The following is a 26,522-nucleotide window of genomic DNA, read 5'->3' as shown; positions in this document are numbered from 1 at the left end:
GCTAACACATGCCAGTGAGCACATTTATTTACCCTGCACCCCTGAGGAGACAGCTAGCAGTATGCAATTCTTCTACCATGTAGCACACTACCCTGAGGTACTGAATGCCATAGACTGCACTAATGTCCACATCAAAGTACCGCCCAGTAAGGAGAGTAGAGTCTACATCAACCACAAGGGGTATCGCTCCATCAATTGCCAGGTTGTGTACAATGCTCAGGGCAGTATCATGAATGTGTATACTGGCAGCCCTGGCAGTTATCATGACTCCCATATCTGACACACATCACAGCTGTACCAGATGTTTGCTGGGGAGGGCATCCCATATGGCCATCTACTGGTAGATGCTGGCATGTACTGGAACATTGGCTTATCCTACCCATCAGAAATGCACAGCCACCCACCAAAGAATGCCCTAATAAGGCACACATGCAAACTAGGAACATTAAAGGGCATGTGTTTGGGCTGCTCAAGTCATGGTTCCGGTGCCTTGATATGTCTGGTGGAACCCTGCAGTACTCTCCAGCCACATGTGCACAGATGATCACAATATGTGCCATGCTACACAATATGATCCTGCAGAAAAAGATGCAGCAGGATCATCAGAGGGAAGGGATACACAGCTCCCTACCAAAGCCTAGGTCCCCACAGACACATTCACAGGAGGACTGGCTGTCCCTGTAGGCAGATGTAGGCATGCTCAGCATGCCCCGGTCTTGACCACAAGACAATGCATAGCACATGCACTGACAACCTTGGGTCCTAGGGACAGGCACATTACTCCGACTCACATACATAGTAGAATGGATGCTAGCCAGACCACACAACATGTTCTTAACCATGTATTTGCTGTGTACTGCACGCATTAGACAGAGTCAGACCTGAAACACAAGTCTGTCAACAACTGAATTTGCAAGGTAAGTCACTGTCCTATACAACAAATGTACAGGGTACTAGAATATGGTACCATATGGATGGACCTGCTGCATGTATGCAAGGGAATAGAGTGGGCTACTGGGTACTTGCAGAGAACTAACAGCTACTTGGGACAACAGGTACTCTGTCCAATACTGGGTGTCCCATAATATGCATTAGGCCACATGGTTGGAAACCTCACTGCATTATACAAGAAAAATGCTATACAGTGGGGCCATAGGACAGATGCAAGACTGTCAATGCTAGAGTTCACTACATGCAACACATCAGTGTCCCCATACAACTGCAGTAGCAGTATGTTTGCAAGGATATATCAACAGAACCACACAATTTCTGGGCTTTCACAAAGACCCTGGCCACATGTTGTATTTTCCACAAAACACAGGGGCCACAGCAGGGGTCACAGTGTATGTCTGTATGCTGTTGATAGTGTGAGGAATTAAACCTCAATTTCTGGAGGCTGGAGGGGCTCACTGGGCTAAGGACATTAGCATGGGTGATGTCATTCATGGTTCAAATCTGGCTACATCTACAACTTTTGCATGTGAGTTACTCATATGGTAGGAGTCCCACAGACTGTCATAACAACGTAATCTGTTACTGCAAGGAAGCTGGACAAAGCCAGAGATAATGGGGGGACAGAGGTACAAACCTACAGACATTATACATACTCTGAGTAACCTAGAAGGTGGCTAGTATAACAGCAGGTTGCAACAGATCAGATTAGCCGCATTATGTAAAGGCCATTACTTAACTGTGCCAGTACTTACAACAATTCAGTGGACTGCATTTTATAGTATGTTACCAGAAAAATACAGCTGTATGAGGAACAGAGCATACTGTGGGGTGTAATGCTGGACATTCTGGAAAATCATGTACAGAGAGTACTATATAACGAATCTAAAAGAGTTTAAAGAATTTTATATAAAAGAATTACAACAATTTATTGAATTAAACATAAATGAAAACACTTCAGAAATCTATGTATGGGATGCATTAAAAGCATGCATATATGAACATACATTAACTTGGTACAAAAACAAAAGGAAGCAATGGGACAAGCAATTAACTGAACTTCAAAAGGAAAGAGATATTATTAAACTGAATATACAAAAAGGACATAGTCAATTAACTAATGATTTAGCAATAAAAAATAAATAATATACTGAAATATTACATCATAAAATAATGATAGAATTAGAAAAAAATTCAACATAATTCTTACTCAATGAATCCAAAGAATCAAAGGAAAATAGCAAATGGAACTAAGAAAGTTATGGATTCAAAGATGGCTGCCGTTCTGTAAACACTGCTAATCTACAGCTCTCCAAATACTCAGAGGAAAACTTAACACAGAGGTTATATCACGATTTATTTAACAATAATTCTTTGAAATAACACCTCTAACTTCAGTTCAGAATCATAGAAGAGGTGAATGAACCTGAAAAACTAACAAATCTATCAGGATTACAACAGAACATTTGAACCTGAAGAAAGTCTCAAACAAAGAAACCGTGTGCTCAGAACAATCTGCTCGTCTACATTTAAAATATATCAAGATCCTGTACTGCTGTAAAATGTCGAAAGAAGACAAAAACATGAACACAACAACTACAAAAACTATACTCTCAGAACTTTTATCACCTGAGAAAGATTTAATCTCGAAAAGACAGAAAATTACAAAACAACAAGAGCCTTTAAAAACAGGGAATAAAAATAAATCAGAACAACTGGCAAACATGGATGATATTAAAAAAGCTTTATTTCCTATCCAAGAAGCTATAAAAGAACTGTCTAATCAAGTCCAATCCTTTGGAACTTCCTTCACTCAAATTTTGGAAAGAATGGATACATCTGAAGAGAACGAAGACAAAATAGTCCTGCTTGCCAAAAAAGCTGACTCTCATGAAGCAGACATTCAATCTATGCAAGCTAAAATTATTGATCTGGAGGCAAGATCCAGAAGAAATAATATAATCATCAGAGGAATGCCGTAAAGTATACAATACAATGAACTAATCCCATCTATCATACAAATACTCACAACACTATTCAGTGACTCGAAAGCTGCACAACAAATAACAATGGAGAGATCCCACAGGACCCTGAGAGAATCTCAAGCATCAAATATCCCAAGACCTGTTTATGCCAAAATTCTCAACCTCCAAGATGTTAACAAAATATTATTAACTGTAAAGAAAAATGGAGGCTCTATTATGTGGAATAATAACAGAATTTCCCTGGCTCAAGACTTGCCCCTGCAGATTAGGCAAGCCAGACAACTAATATCTCCTTATTGCAAGTTTCTAATTGAAAAACAACTAAAATTTCAGATGAAGTACCCAAATACATTAATATTCTCGGTTGATGGGTGTAAATATTCAGTCACAACAAAAAAAGAAGCTAAGTCTACTTTTATGGTGGTTTTTAAAAGCTTACCTGCTTCAGAGAGCTAGTGCCAACTTCCGATGCGATTGGCATGACCTCCGAGGTCGGATGCACCCTCTACTATCAGTCGAGGACTTAATTTTGCTTTGTTTGGTATCTTTCCTGACTTAGGCCATTTTTAGGGCAGGTACGACCTTTGTTTTGGGTTTCTCAAGTTGCGAGAAGCATTACCGGAAGTCTACAACCTTCACGTCATCCAAGTTTCCCACGAGAGGAGCCAAAGTGGTTTTACTGCCTCAGAGGGTTTAATTTTGATGTGGCACATCTGGAAGTTCGTCTGGATTATGAGTCCCCCATCGCGAAGCTAACATTCAGCTTAGCTGATCGGAAACCCGATGGAGTGTCTCTAGGATTTGTTAGGACAAAATAAAGTTAAAAAAAAGTATTTATACTGTTACAAATACAACAAATACACTTACAGTAATGCCAGAATCACTAACATTATCCCTTAAACACCAAGCAATGTACCTAATCTGATTTAACTTTATTATGACATAGTTAGCTTGTATTAAGCATATATGAGAGTGAAGTAGTTTTTTACAATATCTGACAGGAAACTATTTTATGTTAATGTAACAAGCTGCACATATTCAAACCAGATTACATTCCCATTTTACCTAAATATATTTAATTTTGTTTATATATAATTCATTTTAGCTAACTCCTCATTTAAATACAGGCTCACATATACTAATAAATATGAGCTCTATTCAACAATAACAAAATAGTCACTAGGTGATACACACTGAAATGCATAATAATTTCTGATGATGCATTTTTTGCATACTTTGTGTTTAGATCACAGATCAAGGTAATACATAAAAGTTACTATGAGGCTTTTACAGTTTTATAGGTACAATGTTATATGATATATTGTTATAGGTAATAATTAGTATAAAGGATACTTTGTCAAGATATAGCAATGTAAGATTATCATTGTATGTGGTTATTAGTTCATGTAGATTAGGTATTTTTTATATTCCTTTTTTTTTTTACATATAGGTGTAAGGGATCATATGCTTAAAATAAGTGTGCATTTTCTGGTCTTTTTCTTACCTATTTAGCCAACATGATCATTCAGTAATATTGTTAACATGCACTTGAGAATATATATGACATCAAGTATATTTTACACAGCTTTATAATTATGGAAGCTGTAGAACCTAAAGGTCTAAACCAAAACCCTTTTGTCATTTTTGGTTAACTTTTTATCAGTTTTAAATAAGCATTTTGCTAAACTTGATAATAGCCCTTCCGTAAAATGCATGACCAACGAATATATGTTTAATCATCTTAGATTGTTAGTTATTAGACTACCTGATTACCTGTGTGTATGTTTATATACTTATCTAGGACTGATTTGCTTAAAATTTTACATTGTTTTTCTCCAGGTATTAGTAAGCTATTACTAGAGTGAGTACATGATGGGTACCATATATATAACCGATGATATTGTCTTAAATCTGATCCTAGAGTAAAGGGTAGGTACACACACAAACGAAGGCTACACTAGATTGATATATATTTTATGAACACAGTTGTTTTATTAATTTGAGAATATATACTTAGTAATATCTTAAAATACTACTATTAATAAGTGGTGTGGAGGTATAATTGAGACAAATGGCAATGTCCATATATCTTTTTATTTTGTTTTTTGTCTTACTCACTTAATTCAACATAATAAGAAGAGGTGTAGATGACAAGTAGTGTTTGATAGGGAATGAGTAGGATAGGCTTTGTAGATATATTTGTAGATTATATAGGTCCATTTTATTTTACCTATTTTTTATACATTAACTTCAATGACATATACTTACCAATGATACTAATCAATATAATTCCTAACTACGTTAAGGACCTGTATATTTCCTGGTCCAGGGGTTTAGTGGGTAGGCACTGGAATGGGACGGGAATTCAAGAATGCTTTCATAACTTACATTTGCTAAAAAATCAACCAAATCTATCATATTTTCTCAGATTTCTAGAATACCTACACAAAATAAAGCTTTAGGAATGTGGGAAATAGATTCATGGAATATTAAGGGGCTCCAGAACTTGAAAAAGAGGAAACTGTTTCTTCATTTATTTCTGCAAGCTAAGGCATGTTTTATACTACTTCAGGAAACCCATTTGACCAATGATCAATGGACAGAAATTAAAAAGAAAAAATGGATAAGAGAAATAATAGCCTCTGAAGGCAAAACTAATAGTGCAGGAGTTGCGATAATTATTAAAAATCAATATCAAGACAAAATTATAGAATCTAAAATGGATAAAGAAGGTAGATGGTGCTATGTGATTCTCTCTTCTACTCTTTATGATAAGCCCATCATACTTCTCAACATATATGCACCGTGTAATAATCAACATTCTTTCTTTGCCTCACTCTATCCTATTTTAAATCAATATAACAACCACTACATAATTATAGGAGGGGACTGGAATGCCTTTCAGAATCCCAAATTAGATAAATCAAGTCTACAAAGATCATATAATAGTCAAGCGATATTAACATTGTGAACTTAAGTATGACTTCAAATTATATGATCCCTTTAAATATGCTAACAATTCTCTTAATTCAAATAGTTTTACATTTTATTCAAGCTGTCACATAATGTGGTCTAGAATAGACATTTTTCTAATTTTGGAAACACTGATCAATCTTGATCCCTCAGTATCCATCCAAGCTCGCTACCTATCAGATCATTCTAAAATTATATTATGTTTTGCCAAAGACTTTATAAACATTCTATCACAGAAGGGCTATAATTGGTCCTTAAATCCAAACTTGTTAAATAAAAAAATAAATACTCCAGGAAATTCAGGACATTCTCAAATCCTTATTAGTCAAGATAGTTAAACAGCAACATACACCTGATATTGAATGGGTGACAACTAAAGCACAGATAAGAGGTATCTTCCTTCAAAAACCCTCTTATAAAAAAATTCAGCTCAGAGAAGAACAAATTTTAGAGGCTAAAATGAAAACACTAAATCAGGAACTAATGAAAAATCACAACATACAAACAGAAACAGAACTTTTAAAAAGTCAGAAGGACCTCTTTTTGGTCCAAAATAATAGATTGTCATTTCATGAATCTAAAATACTTGCAATATATGCTAACCATATTCAAACTCCATCAAGGGCTTTAGGAAGAATTATTAACCAATCTAAATCATCCTCTCAAATTCCAGAAATATACTATAAAAACAAAATATATATGAAATCTGAAGATATTATTAACACTTTTGAATTGATATACTCTCAAATTTATGGAGATCAAGGTGAATCACCTACAAATGAAAATAATAATGATTTCCTAAAAAAAATTAATTTCCCAAAAATAGATGAGAATTTACAGAAAGATTTAATAGAAACAATTTCCATTGAAGAAATAACAAAAACAATTAAAAATTTGAAATCCCACAAAGCTCCGGGCCCACATGGCCTTACAGCAGAGTTTTATAAAACCTTCTGTAGTACTATTGTCAAAATACTATCATATACATTAAATTATATAATTAATAACAAAATCAATGATTTATATTTTAATGCATCCAAAACAATTCTTATACCCAAAGAAAACTCGGATCTTTAAAACCCAGATAATTATAGACCTATATCACTCTTAAATATCGATACTAAAATCCTGACTTCTATTTTAGCTAATAGACTGAAGAAAATAACAAACTTAATCATTTCCAATGAACAAGCTGTTTTTTTTTTACTTCTAGGCAAGCCAGTGACAACACTTTAACACTTCATACATTAATCTCTTATGCTAATCAAAGGAATTTAAATATGTATGCACTTATTATTGATGCACAAAAGGCCTTTGATAATGTTAACATAAAATTTCTATTTAATATTTTACCCTACTTTTATATACCCCAAGAATTCATCCTAATATTACAAATATTATATAATAACCCCTATACAACTTTATATATAAATAAAATGTCTTCTAAAAGAATACAAATCAGAAATGGTACCCGACAAGGCTGTCCTTTATCCCCCCTATTATTTAATCTATATCTAGAACCTTTATTTTTACATATTAAACAAAATGTATACCATAATGCCCCAATAATTTATGGTACCAAGATCTCTATGGCAGCTTTAGCAGATGACCTTAACATATATTGTACAACACCTGTTTCAGATACCAAAAAAATACTATCTGCTGTTGAAGACTTTGCATTAATATCAAACTATAAAATAAACCTTAAAAAATATATATTTCCTTTAAAAACTCTGAAACCCTTTTCACTTCTACCATTGATATGTCAAGTAAAATCTGAAGAAAAGATTAAATATTTCGGTATTACATTCTCCACAGATAACAAGGACTTCTATTTTAATAATGTTAAACTAATTTGGGAACACATTTTATCCGATCTAAGGAGATGGAATAACTTGAAATTACCACCACTAGCAAAGGTCTCAATTATTAAAATGAATGTCTTGCCCAGACTATTATATATCTTTAGATCTACACAAGTGCTAATTCCCAAGAAGTTCTTTAAACAAATTCACACCAAATTTGCTAAATTTATATGGGAACCAAGGAAAACTAGAATATCATACAATAATCTGATGATCCTGAAAAATAGAGGTGGTCTAGATTTACCCAACTTTGAAAAATATTACTTAATTATAAATGCCAATAGAATTTTAAGAATTGCTAATTATGATACACAAAATAATAATTGGTCCCCAAACTGGCTAAGACTGAGTTACAAACATGCTGAGAATCTGAATATAAATCCCAAATCATTACCTTTCCTAAACAGAGATACTATTAAATCATATGCTCTAATGGAGCACATTAAAATCTATATAACATTATTACAAAATCTCTTTAGATCATTAAATCTCTTCCAATACATGATGATCTTACAACCCTTTCATAGAAACCCTAACCTGAAAATTAATAATCAACTAATATACCTAAAAAGCTTCCCACTTATAATTAATTTAACTCTACAAGATATATACCCATGTTTGAATTATTTTGCTCATGATCTAAGACAGGAAATGAATCTTCCCAAGTCATATTTAGTGATTTTTAGACAGATTAAAGAATTATCCACAAGCTACTTTAAAGGCTTAACTATTAATAAAGAGGATTTAATGAAATGTACCTCAATATGGCAAGCACTTTTACAAAGTAACAAATTTATAACATCCACATATAAATTGATAAAAGACTTCAAATATCAAGACCACCTTCTCTTATCAAATTATTGGAAAGAAAAATTACCATTGGTTGAAGAAAGTAAAATAATAAAAGCAATTCATTTAACAGCAAAATCAATGTCCCTCCAAAAGTTAACATTTACCCAACTCATGATATTCAATAACGCCTACTATACACGTCTTAGCTTGCATAAATTTAACTCTAAAAATCTCCTAAGTGCCCATATTGTAAAGATGAAACTACTGACCTCTTACATATGTTCTAGACCTGTAAATGTATATATAAACTTTGGAATTCCTTAAAACTACAACTACAAAAGATGGGATATCAAAAGTAAATGCTTTCTTGGGAATTTATGATATTGCATATCCCTCCAAATAATCTATCTAGATCCCAAATGATCATACTTATGAATATTTTCCTGCTAATGAAACTCTACATAGCTACTAATTGGCTGAACCCATCTCAAACTTCATGGGACAATTTTAAGATCTTAGCGATAAAACATATATTATCACACAAATATGTAATCAATAATCATAGCAAACATCTAAATAATCTAAAGATTTGGGAACAAATTTTCAATATTATACTGGCTTAATGCACTGAAGCTAGAAAACTCCCTTGTTATATATAGTATAAAACCCAACCCTACTAGGAACCATATTATTACAAGATACTATCCCTGGAGATAAGAATCTTTATATGTACTTTTATGCGAAAATGTGGAAGCATTCATGTAAACAGTGTATATATGTTGTAAGATTGTTGTTAGAAGCTTTGTTTGGAAATTACTTGTGTATTTCTCTGTCAAATGTTTGTATGACTAAGGTGAAAAATAATAAAGAATTATTATTGAAAAAAAAAGAACTAAGAAAGTTATTACAATGAATCAAATAAAAGAAATATATAATTCCAACATTAATAAGAAACTCTCAGACTTAAACAGCATACTAGAAACATTTCAGTCACACTATCAAAAAATTAATACTAGCAACATAGAGATGAAATCAAAAGAGACAATTAGAAACTTCCTTCCGACTAATATAAACCTCAAGATACACGAACAACAGAGTAGACACATTGACAAGCAGATAACAATGTCCGAGTTGCAGAATCAAATTAAAAACAACTGAAACCCAATAAAGCACCAGGAAATGACAGCATAACACCAGAAGTGCAAAAGTTATTGCCCAAAGAAGCTAAACAGTTATTGTTGAAGGTTTTTAACCAGGTTAAACAAGGAATATTAGTTCTACCTTCTTGGAAATATAGTTTATTCTCACCTATTCTAAAATCTGAAAAAATGCCTCAGAATGTTCTTCCTATAGGCTCATTTCATTGTTAAATGTAGATTATGAAATGTTTATGGCAATACATACAGAGAGAATTAAACATATAGTATCATCATTAATTGATCACAACCAGAGAGGTTTCATAAAAAATAAAAACACCTACGATAATATTAAAAGAATTCTTGCCTTGATAGATTATATTGATTTAAATAAGAGATACATGACTCTGGTGAGTCTAGACATCAATAGAACCTTTGATTAAATAGATTGAAATTATTTACTGGGGGTACAAGAAGAATGTGTTTTTTCACAACAATTCACATTTTTAATTAAAACACTATATGAAAATTCTCTGGTCTATGGTAAGATTGGGTCATGTCTCTTTACTTCTATAACTATTAGAAAAGGAACTAAGCAAGGATGCCCACTTTCACCTTTACTGCTTGCATCAGCAATTGAGCCTTTTGCTAACTATGTTAGAATAAACACAAATATTAAAGGCATAGTAATTGGGAATAACTTAGAAATGAAAATACAGTCATTTGCTGATGACATCCTGTTGACAATATCTGATAAAAATAAACCATTAACTGAATTATTTCAAGCAATGAACTTCTTTCAAACTATTTCTGGTCTTGTATTTAATGACATCAAAACTAATATTTTTATTAATTAACTCAAATAAAAGGGAATTAAATAATGACTTTGTTAAGTACTTAGCACCTGATAATAAAATGAAATACCTAGTAATCTTATTAACTAGAAACACTAGAAAAACAATAAATATTAACTATATTCATATACTTTCTTGTTGTGTCTTTTGGCTTTTCCTGGTTAGGGGTCGCCACAGCGGAACTCCGGTCCGCTAATGATTGGCTGTAGATTTTTTACGTGCCGAGTTGCCGGCCCTGACGCACAACCTTCAACGAAGGTATGCCCATTCATGCATGTCTCCACACAGAAGACGGTCTAGCTGAGAATCGAACAGGACAACGTCTTACTGTGAGACGACAACGCTACTGCAGCACCACCACCACAGTAACTATATTCATATACTAAGTCAAATAAAATCATTAATGCAGAAATGGAATAAGATGTTTTATACAATGGAAAATAGGTTGTATATAATAAAATCAATCATTTTCTCAAAATTGTTATATTGTATACAATCCTTTTCTATCCCTCCCACTAAGAAAATTATAAAGCAATACAATAAAATTATGAATTTCATTTGGTTTAATGATAAGCCTAAAATTGTGCTTAACAACCATTTAAAAGGTTGGGAGAAGGGTGGAATTAATCTACCAGGTATAGAGATTTATTCATTGGTATCTATTACTAAAACAGTTATATGGCTGAACTTAACCTATACAGCCAAATGGAAATTAATTCATGAATCTATATATCATATCATTAGTAACTCAGCCCATAAACAATAAAACATAAATCCAACAAAACTCTTTTATAATGTGATAAGAGATAATATATTTAATAAAAGTGTAAAAACAAAGTATATAATTGTTACTGAAACAATAATACTGTTTAGAAAATATAGAAACATGAAACCAGAAATAAGGACATTTTTTTATACTGCATCCTATAGCTTGTACACAAGAATGTATAACTACCTTTGATACAAATGTAATTAAACAGCTTAAAGAAAAAGAAGTGATTCATTGGTATCAAATACTCAATGGCAATACATTTCTCCCACTAGATCAAATCAAAAGGAAATATGAATTAGATAATAAATTCTGGCTACCAATACAACAAATAAGATAGCACATCATAAATAAGCTGGGATTGATGACAACAACCTTTAAAAATAATATTCCTAAGTTCATAGTTCTTGTGATACTTTTAATAAATAATACTTATAAAGGACAAGGATACCTATCTAATATTCATAAGACACTTAAAGAAACAAAGAACTATACAATAACATTTATCAAAATAATCAGGTTAATTAAAAGTATCCTGATAAAAATGAAAAAAAAAAAATGATCTTTTGATCACCAAGCCTTACTACCAAGTCACTTCAGTGGAAACTATATGCATGGAAATTCCTATATAGATCATTTCTAACTCCTCATAGATTAGAACTAATATATAAGAAACATATTGATGTTGGAGATGTAAAATGCATAAAAAAACAGATTGGGAACACATGTTTTTTGATTGTCATTCACTGGATAAATATTGGTTTGAAATTATTTCTTTCAAACAATTTTTAATGATAATTTTCAGTTAAGCAAGTCATTAGTTTTATTTAATGTACCCATACCACAATGTGTCTCAAAAGTAAAATATCCTTTACTGTGGACATTGCTTGCTATTGCACATAAAGACATAACAATTTACTGGAAAAATAAAGCACCACCAAATTTTCAGGATTTCAAGAAAATCACAGTCTTTGTGTCTCAAATGGAAGTAGCAACCATAAAGAAAAGAACTGATAAGACAACATCATACATCATTTATTGACAGAAAGTTGATGAAATATTGGACAAAACAAATTGATCTGATTAGTCAGCACAGCATCTTAATACAAATTGCATATCGTATATGGAAATATGTGATGTTATAGATTGTGTACTTAGGCAATTGTATATATTTTCTTTTGTAAATAGTTATCTAGTTGATTATGTTATATTATTTTTATGTTTCACTATTTATGGTTCGATCTATTTGAAGATATGGAAAAAACTAATAAAAATTTCTTTGAGTAAAAAAGAAATCACACTGGAAATATGAGCACACAATGTAAACAGAAATACTTGCCTGTAGACAATATTATGAGAGCAAGTGTGGACAACTTATATAAAGTAAAAGCAAGTGACATTTAAGCATGTAAATGCATGGGATATGCAACTGGGATAATAGAACTATACTTTGGCAACCAGAGTTTCAAAACACAATTTAGAAAAACAGCTTCATTCAAACCTGGAGGTTCACTTGCTTTCAGCCTTAACTGCCTCATCTTATGTCTAAAAAGGGCATTGAAGTCTCCTGTGCCCTTCTTAGACACAAATTAGTCTGTAACATCAACAATATATTTTGTTTTTTGTACTAGAACAGGTCTTTCAAAATCCCAGAGGTGATGCCTGGGAATATACATTAGTGTATCATAAACTATTGCGGCAAAAAGTTGTCATATGTTTAGTTTAACTATATAATTAAAAGACAGTCTTAATTAATCTACAGTTCTGATGAAGTCCCATACAGGATGAAAGCACTTAACTGGGATAATACATTTTTTATCTACATCTATACTTGTTTTTATTTGCTCATTTAGTGTATGTGCCTTTGTCTCTCAGTCTTGTTTTTGGTTCTAGTTTTTACTGGCTGGAAAGTCCCATTTCTTGTTTTTTCATGTTTCATTTCTGCACATATCTGTGTTGTATTACTGTTTGCTTTACAAACATAATTATTCAAGCAGGATCTGTACAACAGAGGTTTCACAACAGGGAACAAGTACAATAGTATAGCAGAAAGATAATGATGTGTTAAGAAAAGGTGTATTCTACATTTACACCTAAAGAAATCATATAAAACATTCAAAAACAGTTTGGCATACATCTGAATTTGAACTTGTTGAGATTTGCAAGCAAAATCTACTGATCTGAGTATTATCTAAACACAACACATAGGAATCCCTCCATCCCCAACTTCCTATGTGTCAACAGAGCGTAGAAAAGTAGAATGTATATATTACTCTTCATTACCCCGTGACAACTGTAAGCTAAACATTTAACTCTGCAGCCTGTTCAAAAGTAGGTTAACCTGACTGAACATAACTAATCACAGCAGAATGAAGGGAAACAGAGTAATCTGGCTGAAGGCAAAAACTCACAAGATGTTGCCGTAAGTTGTGTATTTCCATTTAGCCTGAGTTGCCGATATTGTGCAAAGGTAGAGGAGAAAGACTAATGACACAGAAGGGAGAAGATATCTAGATGGGAAGACGGAGGCAAGGGTCAAAGAGCTTATGACAGAAGCAGGATAATGTTGGCTCAGAACAATATATACGCAAGTACTACACATAAAATAGTGTACTAAAAACAGTAACACTTAGATACTGCCTGGATTAGAGCCTTTGAAAGTATGCAAAAATGAGTGCACAGATCTAAGCACTATCTCATCATCCCACAAAGGAACACCTACTTCATGATCGTTAAATAACACAGTTGTACAACGAAAACCTACTGCTACATAAGGAGTGAACAGAGAAAGAGACAGGGAATGACGGAAAGAATAGAAATTGTATTTTTGTAAGAGATGTAGGGCCATTTGTATGGTGTTGTTCTAATTTCTTCATTGGTAAGTTTTCATGCTCTGTACAATAAAATGTTTCTATAAGGAGCAAGAAGGGGTAGAAGAGGACAACTAGCATTAAGACATAAACAAGATAAGGCTGACTTAGTCTCCCTGTTAGGGCTGCAATGCTTTTGCAAATGATGCCTTGTTGCACTGTTCAAATATTATGTTAATTAAATTTTGAAAATAGAGAGAAATGTAGATGTTTGCAGTTAATTATATGATAGGAATATAATATAATACAAAAATGTCATGAAGTAGTAATTTGACCTACAGCTATGATTGAACCCATGACAATAAGCAAAACATTAGTCTAAAGGCAAGGGAATTACAGTGGATATAAAAAGTGTACACACCCCTGTTAAAATGCCACATTTTTGTGATATAAAAAAACGAGATCACAATAAATCATTTCAAAGCTTTTCCCACCTTTAATGTGACCTATAACCTGTGCAATTTAACTGAAAAACAAACAAATCTGTTAGGGGAAAAAATATAAAAAATAAAAACCGTACAACAAGCTGGTTGCATAAGTGTGCACACCCTTAAACTAATACTTTATTGAAGTACCTTTTGCTTTAATTACATTATTCAGACTCTGATTAACCCCAAATAAAGTTCAACTGTCCTAGTAGGATTTTCCTGACATTTACTCAGTTGCCTGCTACAGCAAAAATCATGGTTTGCAGAGACCTTACAAAGCATCAAAGGGATTTCATTGTTGATAGGTATCAGTCAGGAGAAGGATATGAAAAATTTCCACAGCATTGGATATACTGGAACACAGTGAAGACAGTCATCAAAAAGTGAAGAGAATATGGGACGACAGTGATATTGCAAAAAACTGGACATCCCTCCAAAATTAATGAAAAGGCAAGATGAAAACTGGTCAGGGAGGCTAACAAGATACCTACAGCAACACCGAAGGAGATGCAGAAATTTCTGGCAAGTACTGGTTGTGTACTACATGTGACAACAATCTCCCATATTCTCCATATGTCTGGCCTATGTGCTAGGATTGCAAGACAGAAGCCTTTTCTTACATAGAAAACCATCCAAGCCCAGCTAAAATTTGCAAAACAATGCATCAAGTCTCCCAAAAGCATGTGGAAAAATGTGTTATAGGATGATAAGACCAAAGTTGAACTTTTTTTCCACAATTCCAAAAGGTACTTTTGGTGCAAAAACAACACTTTGCATAACCAAAATAATAGCATCCCCATAGTGAAGCATAATGGCAGCAGCATCATGCTTTGGGGTTGCTTTTCTTCAGCTGGAACTGGGGCTTTAGTCAAGGTGGAGAGAATTATGAACAGTTCCAAATACCAGTCACTTTTGGCCCAAAACCTTGAGGTGTCTGCTAGAAAGCTGAAGATGATGAGGAATTTCACCTTTCAACAAGACAATGACTCCAAGCATACATCCAAATCAACAAAAGAGTGGCTTCAGCAGAAAATTAAAGTTTTTGAATGGCCCAGCCAGAGCCCAGAACTAAATCCAATAGAAAATCTGTGGGTGACTTGAAGAGGGCTGTGCACAAGAGATGCCATCGCAGTCTGACTGATTTGGAGCACTTTTACAAAGAAGAGTGGGCAATTATTGCCAAGTCAAGATGTGCCATGCTGATAGACTCCTACCCAAGAAGACTGAATGTTGTAATTAAATCAGGAGGTGCTTCAACAAAGTATTAGTTTAAGGGTGTGCACTCTTATGCAACCCGTTTATTGTATGTTTTTTATATTTTCCCCTAACAAATTTGTTTTTCAATTGAATTGCACAGGTTATAGGTGACATTAAAGGTGGGAAAAGTTTTGAAATGATTTATTGTAGTCTCATTTTTTTTATATCACAAAAGCCTGGCATTTTAAAAGGGGTGTGTACACTTTTTATATCCAGTGTATTTCAACATACCACACAGGAACGTCTACTTCATTACATAGGGCAGCTTAAGAACTGTTGTGGTAACTGATTCACAGTAGTGCTGTTATTTTGCCTTTACTCTGTATTCCCAAGATGCAGTGGATTTTAACTGATTTGTGTGAAAGTAACTGGACTTTTGCAGCTGAAATTAATATCTTCAGCTTTTTCCACATGAAGCTGAATGGCACTGACTGCCATCTCAATTGTTTTGTGATGACAACCTCTGCGCAAATGCTGAGGCAAAAAATGAAGGCTTTTCCATGGGCCATTTCTGGCCAAATGTTTTGTGCGTGATTTTATTTTTTGAGCAGATTAATTGTGTGAAAAAGGGGTTGATAAGACATTAGTGAAAATGGAGGTGGTAAGCAGAGTTTAGGACACAGGGGAAAGAATACAGGAATTTGTAGGAGGGTGGTGAGAGAGCACCATAGCTATCCACTTCTACATAGCATACGTTAAGCCCTAATATGCTTTATGTTATTGGTTATGATCATGGTTGTTTGGAGAAAAATTTGTATAACTTCTGACATACAGGCATGTTGGGAATAAGACACTGGTAAACTGGTAAAATTGAGTAGTGCCATCTGAGGATCGACCCCCTCCCCAAAAAAATCAAATGTTAAACTTTGCTGAGTAACTGTCACTGCCAAAGAAGAACTTGCTTGCCATGATGGTAATTTAAGGTATAGTAAGACTGAATGTAGAAATAAAGAAGAAATGCCTGTATGCCTGTGACTTTACTTAGGGAACTGCATTTCTATGTGAAATAATACATGTCAGAGGCATGCAGTTGCATGACCTGAGTCAGACATGATGGGTTACATTGCAGACATACTTCATAACACCTACTGTCAGAAGCATGCATGCTTATGATATGTGATAAATAAATAATTACAACAAAAATATTGTATGCATCATACCTATGTTTGTGCATTCTACATAAATATAATCTATGTCTTGTTTTAAAAAATTTACAGACATTATTGTGTGCTTTTACAGCAAGCAGTAATGATATACTTCTTGCAATAAACAGAGTTATGTTATTGACATGCATTTACTGTGATATTCATGAGCAAATGTGGACACACATGCATTCTGACATCCTCTGTTAAAGTTTCTGTCAGGTAGATTTGAACCGTGCAGTAGCTCTATTCAGTTTTTGCAATGACTTCTCTTACACCATGTGCCACAGAGAAAGTTCGATGAAATGTTGAATTTATTTATTTGCATCCAGAGTACTGACAACCATGTACCTCCACCAGTCTTATTTGTGCTACAGAAGGCAGCCTAAATTGTTTTTTTTCCTTAATACGTGAGCTATGTTTGCATGCTGCCAAGCAGAGAACAAATGCAAAAGGCATAAAAAAAACTGTCATAGAAAAAAAGCTGAAAGAAAACTTAATTTAAGTATAGGGTACAATTAGCAATGACCAGAGGAAGAAGTACATTACAGTGACACATTCAACCTTCTCACATCTCCTTGACACATCTGAACTTTAATTTCTGCCACACATTATTGAGACTGTAGGTACAGGCAAATAATGTTAAAAGGGACATACAACAGCTTACATGTTGTTACCAATACTGAGAATAGTTAATTTTTAAACAGCAACATAATTGTATCACAAAATGTATGTAAATATTCATTCAGAGACTCATCTGTAAAGTTATCACTTCACTGAATTTGAACCCAGCATCAGCTGTTTTATTTCTGTAAGATCACTGCATTTATACGCAGTAACAGTGAGAAAGCTACTCTTGCAGTGCATTATCTTCACTGATAACTATCAAGAGTGCTGATGTCCATGCACCAACACCAGGCTCGTTTGTGCTACAGAAGGCAGCCTAAACTAAATTTTATACTTTTTTTCCTTAAACGCTGGACTGTAGTTCACTGTTGGGCACTGCAGATAGTCCGCAGTTGCAAAACACAAATGGTGTTCAAAGGAGGAAGACAGAAAAAAATAAAGAATGGCACTGAAATAAAGGAAATGGAAGACACATTATGAAAAAATCTAGTTAAATTCTAGTTTTGATATTTCTTCAACTCAGTTATGCTTCCACATAAAAATATACCAATTAAACATCAGTATGTTCCCACAAACACATCCACATTTGGATTAGAACCCCAGTACACCAGGGTATTCACAAGACACAGTTCATATTCTTATCAGTATGTGCCACACATATTTTATTATGAAGATGAAAAGGAGGTTACCTATACTCAATATGTGACAAAGTATCAATTGACATTACAGGTGTAACAGAAAAAATTCTGACCTTTGTCCTTTGTAATTTGCAGCAAGATCTGTAGATGGGTGTGATGCTGGCAAGAGGGCAGATAATCTTTCCTCACACAATATAAAATAAAACATTTTAACACTGAAACTCTTTGCTTCTCTTTATTTTATGAACATCGTTCAAATATCTATGCCTCTCTAGCGAGACTGCAGTGTTCTATGTGACTTTCTTAGAATTGCAGACACAGTTGCATTCAGAGGCAGAAAATGTTGTCATAAATAATTCATATCAGTGCTAGGAATGTTTCCCTCCTAAGTCAGTCAATGGTAATCACAATATTTCTTGTCAGTACCTTCTCCCTGACACACCCTGATTTACGCTGCAGTCAGAGTAATCATTCACACTTGCAAATACATAGCAGGTAACAATTCCCAGTGCTCATCTTTGCAGAGATAAGGAGTGTGCATGCAATCATGTAGGTCCTTATATTATGTTTCCATCTCCTGCACTTAGTGGAGATTTTGTAATTCATGAATTCTAATGACTTCACACCTCAATTGCAAATTTGCAGTGCTCACAGGTCTGAATGTGTACTAATTCAAGGTAATCATGCAGCAAGGAAATGTGTATCATGGTAGGGGAGACTGTTTCGCCAGGGTGCTGAATGCTTCTAACTGCTTGCTAAGCACGTTTCTAGTGTCACAACTAATGTGATACGTGTATAAGTTGCTGTTTTATACAAAATGCTGTACTTCAAACTTAATGATGAATTGTAATTCAAAATACACCCATAGCTAAATGTATACATTTTTGACCATTGCTGATGGCATGAGCATGTATATCAGGTATTTGTTACATTACAAAAGTCTTTGAAGAATGTAATATGACATTGTGGAGCATTTTCTATGCCCATCTAGCAAATTATTGCAGAATCATGTTGTATCAGGCTCTAGAAAGGTCAGGAGGTTGACATTTGTGTCCTAAAAATGTGTTAAGCCTGTGGTATATAATTTATCACCCTCCACATAAGTGGACATTCAAGAACACTTCTACCCATTTGTACTTCAAAAGTGTACATGGCTAATGCTGGAAAGTACTACTCATTTACATAGCTGTTGTCCTCCTTACATGACATGTGCTCTTTATTTTCATTTATTTCCTTTACTTTTTGGGGGTGGGGGGCTGTATTTACTTGTATGTACTAATAAGGAGCTTTAATATCTTTACTCGTCTTATAAGTTGATGTTGTTTCTGACTCAAAGATAAAACCAGTGGGTATACAGCAGTATTTTTCAATAGGCAATACAATTCAATAATTTACACTCATTTCTTTAGTGTTAAGGTTGCCATCATGTATCCCCCCACCATTACCCTGTGCCATTGATGGATGACTGTGCACTAGCATTTGCACATTTGTAATGAAGTTACAACTCCATATCTGAGTGGGAAAATAACATGCTTGGTGCACATTATTGTGCAAAGTCCATAGGTACATATTGCAGCCATCACAATCATACAGTATTAGTGACATCACTATACACAGGACAGATGTGTCATCTTAGGGGCATATGAAGACTTGTATGTAGAACTATGCAGTATGTTTTTTGTTTTTTGTTTTTCAGACAGGTTCAACACTTACCTAGGGCCTCAGATGAAGGGGGGGGGGGGCAGACTGCATATTTACAATACTGTTTCCATGTTTACCTGGTTTTGATATATAATTGTCTGTATTGTGTAGTGAATAGTTAAGTCAAACAGGATATAAAACAAACATTCTTCTTCTTCTTGGCGAAGGTCTGGCAATAGCAGCATCAGCAACATTAATTATAGCCTATTGTGCATACAACTTTCTAATGGCATAGCAAATACTAAAATGCATTTTTCTAAATTAATCATGGCTGTAATCCAAAGAATTTTGGATTTCTGGACAAATGGCTACACTGAGTCTACACAATTACTTTATACATTCATGAATAGCTCTGCCATGCTGGATTAGTTAACCATCATGTAATTCAGATAGTTGGGATATCATTAGCATATTCTGCCATTTACCTTTGTGTAGAGCTATTTAATGAATAGCAAATAGCACATTACTGTGCATGCATTGCACTGTGCCACTTAAGTGTTAGCTTAATTTAATGTAGATGTTAATGAATTCAGGCTATTGTCTCATTCTACTCCTTTCTGGTTATACCAGTAAACAACAATGATAGTATGCACCTATCTGTGCCTCTGCATCTGTTAAAATCCTGTTGGAAAGCAATCATTCTCCAACAAAATATCAATGTAGGATTCACCCATTATCTAATAAAACATAATTCCTCTTTTAGCTATCCAGTAGTATTGCTCAACATGAAATAACCCAGTGATTCCTTACAAAGAAAATCTTGAGTATATGCTCTTAACATTACCATGAACAACTGTCAGCCCTATTTTATTTGTTGTCTCTTACAGATACTTGGGTGGCAACTTCTGCTTGATTTTCATGGCTACAAATGACACTATCCTGTCTGATCTATTACACATCCAAAAAAAATGGTAATACTACCAACACTCAGCATGTACCTCATTAAGCTCCTAAACCACAATAAAAGGTCTTGTTTCCTCACCAAAAAAGATTACAGAATACAATACCCTAAGCTGATCTGATAGAATAAAAGCCCTGTCCCTCTACTTGCTGTTTTTCAGATTCCTGATGGTTAATCTCTGCTTAGCATTCATAGCACTCTTTGTACTCATTCCCCTACATAGAACTAGCATTAATGCAAATAACCATCCAGAGATCTAAACATATACTAGTGCATCAAAACATCAGATGTTGTGACAGATACCTCACCCAGTGTGTCCACTTCTTTTGGAATAGGCTGCCTCCTTGCATATCAAGAAGAACAATAATGGATAATTGGATGGGTGATCACAAATTTTCACTAGTGATATATGGAGAATGTCTTCTTAATGAGGGACATGGTTAATGTACCACTGATACTGGGTAATGTGGTTGAGCATCTTAATGATCTCCTTGGCCATAAGCTTAACAGTAACAGATTTTATCAACCCATCAACTTGTTCAAAAGATATAAAGCTATAAGAAAATATTAACAAAATCTGTTGACATAACTGACATACTCCCAAAGGATCCTGGAACTGCAGAATAGGACTTGCCCTCCTTGTCAAGTAAAGCACTCCATAATGCTTTTTAAAACATACCTTGATGAGTGGATGAGGATCTATGAATTCACTCTAGGACTGCCATGTTTTGTTCTTATAGACAGGCAAAACAAATAATAGGACAAGGCTCTTAATTATCTACAGGACTAGTTGCCTAGTTAGAATATATGAAGCTAAGAACAAAGGCTCTAGTAGCAGACAATGTTGTCACAATACTGAAGATGTGTTAACCATAGAAAAGAAACATGCATGGCCACTTCAGTGGAGTAGAGGGATAAAATCCAGACTACAGCCCGAGTGACCCAGGTTGATTTAGTCACTTGGTTGACTAATGGAGGAGCAGGGAGGGATGAGCTTGCTTATCCGTGGGTTGGGGTAGGGGTGGCCAGGTGACATAGGTATCTCTCAACGATGTTCCCTAATGGTGAGCTGGAGATTGGGGATATCACTGGTGGGAGGCATAGCCTCAAAAGGAGTCATATTGAACTTGGCTGAGCTGCTGTGGAGGTGGGGAGTTATGCAGCAGTGACCACATTGCATGCCTGCCCTTCAGATGTAACCCCTTCACAGTAAGACAAGAAGGAGGAGGAGTGGATAGGGCATACAAAGAAAATGTCATAGATGATTGCAAAGAAGGCTGAGTCCCTAAGATGCCATTAGGATCTGTGATCAGTCCCAGCAGCACTGGACTAAGGGAAGTAGGGGATTAGCACCACATAAAAACAAAAAGAAATATGGATGCTGAGGTCCTGCAGGCAGACCATTTCTGTGTATTCCTAGGGCTGATGTAGAACAGAGAGACTCATGCTCACTGACAAGTGCAATGCAGACCTTTGTAAAGTGATAAACACCTACTCATGTCAGTGTAGTAATTTCAATGTCATCATATGTACATCAAATATTATATGCAATGCTGTCAGTGCCATTATAGGTTCATAGGTTCATAAGTACTTACTAAGCTATTGATCTGTGGAGGCCTATCAGTTTTGAGAACATTTATGTAAGAGTATATCTTCTAATCAAAAATATAAAACTGCACGTAAGAATATGGGAAATTATAAGATAAAAATAAAACAATATTACAATGTTTGTTAAAAGAGTATGACAGTGTCTGAACTCTGAAAAGATGACTGCAATGATTTAGATGCATTCATAAATCCAGTGATAGCTTACCATTGTGCAATACACTACATCTGATGGAGTTTAAACATGCTGACATCCATCCACAGCATTTTGTGATGTTGCTTACTTTATCCTGACATCCTGTCATTACCTGGTGGGCAATCAGATACAGTTTCTAATGTTCACGTAGCATCATAGTTATCTGTCTATCTATAAATGCTTCTCTTGGATCATTTATTCTGTTTCATATTATGCAAGGCAAAAATACCTGCCCCACCCTGTGGTAATTTATGCTCTGCACAGCTTTCATAATTTAATCTTATACACTATGATAAAAACTTTATTGTCTGGTTTTCAATGCAATACTAAAATATGAGCTAAATTACTTTAATATGAGTGCAAAATATAAAGGCCAGAATGCAATATCACTAATTCATTTTTGTCTACCTCTTAATGCTATCTTCAAGAGTAAGCAAGGCTCCTGAAATGAAATACAGGAATACTGAATTCTTGCTACCTTCCTCTCCTCACTGCTTACTATCTCTATTATACAGTACTCAAATACTCCCATACAGGGCCTACTATGTGTAAATTATTACATCTTCTGTGATGTGTCTTTTGATTGAATCAGTTAATGTGAGTCTTTTCTCCCAAATACTGTCATCCAGAGTCTACTATGCATAAACTAAGCTTGCTTGGAACAAACCATTGTATGATGTATCTTTTTGACTGTACATTTACCACTGTACATATTGTTTGATATACAGCTTTTCTCCCTGGGCCACCGCTGTAAATGGAACTCGTTCCAGTCAGACTTTCCCAATAAACAAATGTAAAATAAAATAAAAATGAATAAAAATAAAAGTAAGGCTATGTCTATGCTGGAGCACTTGAATGCATGGACTGAGATTACCTCAATTGGGCTTAAGAAATACTGGTGTTTCTGAAAGTATCAGAATTCCTGCTTTATATTAAACAGTCTTTAGTCCCATACCTCTCAACCTGCAGATCTTGAAAATAGAAACCAAGGCTCTTGAAAAATAGGAACATTCACCTAAAAATGTGGACATCTAATTAGCATAATATTTTAATACCAAATATCACATAACTCTTCCTGCTTCCAGCAGGAATTTGGGATACCACTCAGAAACAAATATTAAAAAAAACAATGATAAAAATTATGGTGAAATATAAGCACATTATCAGAGACAGTGTAAAATCTGTAGTCTTCATTGAAATGTATCGCAAAATTCTACTATACACATTCATTTACTTTTACTTCAGTAAAAGGGAGTTGTAAGATGTGTGTGTCAACTTTATATTATTATTACTGCTAGTATGTCAGTTGTATAGAGTGGTTTTCGTGTACTAGACAGCTTCAAAAATCACATGTGATGAGGGAGACTCAGGAAATTGTGTGAATGGCTAAATCAAGCTTGAAAATAGGGACTTACCTCCAAAAACAGGGAAATCCTAAATCATGCCTGGAAATACCAATTTTCCTTCAAAATAGGTACAGTTGAAAGGTCTATTAGTCACTGAAGCAGCAGACATCCATTTGCATATATCACTAGGCACTGGCTGTTTTTTGTTAGCATGCATCCTAAAGTTTAAATTAAAAACAATACCACTTAAACTGCTTTATTTGCATTATATTCTGATAAGTTTAATAAGTCTGCTGCAGTCCTCATGTGCAGTATAGGGTAAAAACCAAACTGCAGAATCATTAATTTTCTACTACAAGATTAACGTTTTCTATATAGAAAAATGATATCATCAAGCAAGGAAAGAGTTGTAGCAGAACAGTTGACTACTACTGCAAAAAAAAAAAAAAAAAGAAAGAAAAATGGCCATATGGGGGATGTGGCTGGGCAAATTTAAATTTTAAGTATGTACACCTCTAAATATTCCTTTTTATACTGTTGTAGTGTTTGAAGTCAACCACCTGTGCAGAAAGACTAAACTATCAGGCAGCTGTTGTAGTATTGCTCTACCATATTGTTACTGTTTTGCTTCTTAAAACATCTAATCAAGTAGGGCAGACAGGAGACATGACAAGGATCAGTGTTTTGTTGGCAGCAAAAATTTTCCTTCTGTTCCATTCGGGCATGCAAAAACAACTTAATTGTCAGTTTAGCACTTTCTGTGAAAGATCTTCAAATTCAGTGGTGGCTGGTGACTTCAAATTAAAGGGGGGTTGCAGGAGACAGCTGAATGGGTGGGGCCAATATGGGTGGGTGTGGCCAACTAGAAAGGGATGGAGCTCTGCTCAAAACCACAACTGGAACTTTAATTAAATATGCTGCCCTGGGTGTCAAACCATCATTACAAGAGTTCGATTAAGACAAAATGAAGTGTAGAAGAAAAATATTTCAGTGCATTGGCTACATGACAGCTTACTTAATATCTAGATGGAAACACAAAGGTTGTGAGGCATGAAAAAATGAATTAGTTTTTAAATACATTACTGGAATGCCAGCCAAAATGTACTATAAAAAAAGCAAGCAGCACTCAGGTCAAACCACTTCTCCTTGCACTGCAGTTCAATTTATAATTTATATTCAGCTTTATAAAATTACCAAGTAACATGCTGAAAGTAGCAATCTCTGTGATACCCCCACTTGTAAAAATGTTTCTTATCCAAAAAAGACCTGCTGCCTGAAAACAACTATCTACTTGTTTCATGGGGAAGACATGATCAAAGTAAAAAAAATGGACAGCAAACAAGAAACAAGCTCAAGATAAATTGCTTAAAGGATTACTGCACAAGTTATGGACCACACATGATAGATTGGCAGTTTACTTTACGGCTAAAGCCTGCAAAGATGTCTACAAGTCTCCAACAAATGTAATGAGCTTCTGAAAATACTGCAATCCTGTCCTTTATTACAAATACTATCATATGTACTTCAATACCTAAGGCTTATCCGTTATCTAATTATGTAAATATTCTCTGCATGGCAACAACAAAAAGGCTTTCAATGCTGGTAATTATTTAACAGTATGCTTATTAAAGCTTACTTGCATCTTACAATCTCCAACAAGCTTACCTGATGGTCATTAAAGCATTGATACTTAAGCACAGAGCAGCAGGGCACTGTGACAGCATGAATTTTCTGAATAATAAGAAGCATAAATCAACAGTATAAAAATATGACAGAAAAATAAAACCTTCTGCAAAATCAAGGACAGATCAAAAACCACTGTTGTACTTTTGTCTACCTTGGATGGGGGAATACTCTGCACACTTACACTGCATAACTGCTCCTTGCCTTGCTTGGATGCATCCAGAGTCAGTACATGGGGGAATGGGCTGCAACAAATATGTCACAAGCTGAAATGTCTCTGGCTGATGGTGATGGCTCTAACACTCATACCTCTCAACCTCAGAGCAAGAAATCTGGACAAAGCCATACATAGAAGTGGAACACAGGCCCAAAAATAAGGACAATTTTTAAATATTGATCTTATAAACTTAGAAAGATAATAGAATAGTTGTAGGTCTTGCATTAGTATGAATTGTCTGAAGGGTATAAAATCTGAAACTCAAATGTCTGCCATTGTTTTCTAACTTCATTCTTTAATGATTTGCCACTAATTTGCCAGAAAACCACAATTTTATGAAAAACGGACCAAAAATGTGATGCAAAAATATAAAATTGCCAAACAATACAGCTGGGAACCTATAAAAGAAGGAACACCTTTTTAATATTAGTACTGTTAACTTGAGCAGCTGACAAAATAAGAGAATCTACATACATTTCTGAAATAAAAGTAATCTATAACTCTGATTATTGCAGTTATTTATAATTGTAAACCCTCAACATTTTCTTCCAAAATTGCCATTTTGCAGAGGGATTATTAGGGGGAG

Source organism: Protopterus annectens, chromosome 5.part1 (assembly GCF_019279795.1).
Source record: "Protopterus annectens isolate FY-2018-M chromosome 5.part1, PAN1.0, whole genome shotgun sequence".
NCBI classification, from domain to species: Eukaryota; Metazoa; Chordata; order Ceratodontiformes; family Protopteridae; genus Protopterus; species Protopterus annectens.
Note: the sequence above shows the minus strand (reverse complement) of the source record.